Source organism: Octopus sinensis, linkage group LG18 (assembly GCF_006345805.1).
Source record: "Octopus sinensis linkage group LG18, ASM634580v1, whole genome shotgun sequence".
NCBI classification, from domain to species: Eukaryota; Metazoa; Mollusca; class Cephalopoda; order Octopoda; family Octopodidae; genus Octopus; species Octopus sinensis.
Window position 1 is genome coordinate 1,286,445 of NC_043014.1, and position 2,500 is coordinate 1,288,944.

General features: G+C 42.4%; 1 long non-coding RNA gene across 1 annotated transcript in view; it reads right to left on the bottom strand.

The window, feature by feature from the left end:
* Nucleotides 1-2,500, bottom strand: part of LOC118766820 — an 11,043-nt gene that overhangs the window by 1,547 nt on the left and 6,996 nt on the right. The gene's annotated exons all lie outside the window — the stretch shown is intronic.

Genomic DNA, 2,500 nt, shown 5'->3' on the forward strand with positions numbered 1-2,500 from the left:
TACACACATGTATACACACACACTCACATACACATCTATATACATACACATATATATTACATATATATATATATGTATACATATATATTTATAATATATATATATACACACACATATACATACACACACAATACACCCACATATATATACATGTGTGCAAACATAAATACATTCTCATACAAGCACACACACTTACATTTACATATATACACACACTTACACACATATTATATACATACCAACAACATATACACATACATATGCATACACACAAATATACATATATACATACATACATCTATACATAGATACACACACACACACACACGCACATACATATATAGTATATTATTATATATATATATACACAACACAATTATATATATATATATATATATATATATAATATATCACACATATATATTTTTTACATACATAAACACGCACAACAACATAATAATGCGTATAATCCTACTATACCATACATTTCTATACATATATCGATACACATCTACAAGCGTGCCATACAATATGTGAAAGGTCTTAGGAGAAAGGTATCGGGGTGCTAGGGGGACGGTGGGATGGGGGGGGTTTTGTGGGTGGGGTGTCATCAATCTGGTTGCAGTGTAGGTCTATAGTTCTTGTAGTTCGCATACTTCTTATGCATACAATTTGGGGAGTGTTCTGAGATTTTGTTAAGGAGAGGGCCTTTGGCGAACAACAAGATCTCTAGGCCTCTCCGATATGCAGAGGTCACAGCAGGTATGGCCTCCTGTGTACGAGCGCGCCTTCTGTAGTAGTTTCCACTTGGTCTTGAAGGGGATGGAATTCCTTTTAGGTACCAGATGTGGGCGGCGAGGGTAGTTTGGTTGGATTTATCCTGTCGCCGGAACGAGTGTGTGGGGGTGCGTACCAACGGGTCTTAAAGCTGTTTGACGTCATTCCTATGTAGGATTTCTTTTATCGTCAGGCCTGATCTTACCTCGCATGTATATACTAGGTCCCTCTGAGGCAGTTGTTGTTGAGGGGGCAGGTAGTTTTATCAGGGCAGTTGCAATGCTATCGGACGTTGGATGGGCTCGGAAAAAAGTAGGTATGTTAAGTTTTTTCACATTGTTGTTGGCTAGGTTCCTGGCTAGATTGGGCGTGGTAGGTAGGAGAGTCTAATAGTGTTCTTATTTAGGATAGTGTAGTACTTATGTTGGGTGGGGAAGTGTTTCTGTAGGGAGATGAAGAAGATTTTAGCTACAGGTGTAGCGACCTCACGGTTGAAGGGGGGTTGTACCAGCTAATGTGTTTCGTCTATTTTTCCTGGGTTGGGTGGGCTATACTAGTATAGGTAATCTTATCTTTGAATCCACTACGGGCCAGGGCCTCGTTGTAATAGGGGGCTGCGGCCTTAAGATATCTTCCGTGGCGGACAGGCTAGAAATTCTAATTGAGACACTTTTTAAAGGTTATCTAATATATTTTTGGGTGGTTTGAATTAATATCTATATATTTAAGGGATTCATTCGGTTTGTGGTACGGGTAATAAAGTGAGGTTTTTAGTCGAGGGTGACATCAAGGAAGTTAGCTTAGTTAAGTTGGATCTAAGGTAATCCAAGGCCTAAGTTTTAAAGAAGGTGTAAAGATTTTTCCGGAACCCATCCGTGGTCGGGGTTTACTTTGTGGAGGGCGAAAAGGCCGTAATCGCGGTAAAGACCACCGGAGAGGCTGTGAATAGGGTTTGCAGCCTATGGAGGATGAAAAGGCCCACTAGGTCACTATTTCAGCAGAGTCGTTAGCACCCTGCTGACGTCGAGGGGGTCACAGATTTTTTGTTGATCCAGTGGGATCCGTATAGAAAAAAGAAAGTCTTACGTGCGTGGAGTATCACATCTTGCTCGACCTCGGTGATGGTGGAAGACCTCCTGGCGAAGTTAATCGCGTCGATCAGCAAGCTCTCCGATATGGAGGCGTAGTAATCCTCGATATCCGTTGTAGGAATCGGGTGTTGCTTTTATCAGGTAAATCCTGGAACCAGGTTATTGCCTCGGAGGTCCTATTCCAGAGTGGAAGGGGTGAAGCTTCACGCATTTTTGGTAAAATCTGTCCAGGATCTTCTGCTGACGGATCCGATGTCAGACTTGGTTGGTTAATCAAACGGACCGACGGTTTATTTTCGAAATGGTCTTTGTGGTCCTTCAGGGTGAAGTGTGGGGACTTCCCTCAGGGGTTCGGTTCGGTCATCGATTTTAAGGGAGGTGGCAATCACTTTCCCGGCTAAATTGGTTTCAGTTAGCGCTGCGTCGTCTACTTTCTTGTACTTAGCTGTGATGCCGTATCGGCTAGTCTGTTGTAGGTATCGGGAGTCAACGCGTAAATATTTATGCGGTGACTCCGGATACCTACAACGGACTAGCCGATAACGCCATCACAGCTAAGTACAAGAAAGTAGACGACGCAGCGCTAAACTGAAACCAATTTAGCCGGGAAAGTGATTGCCACCTCCCTTAAA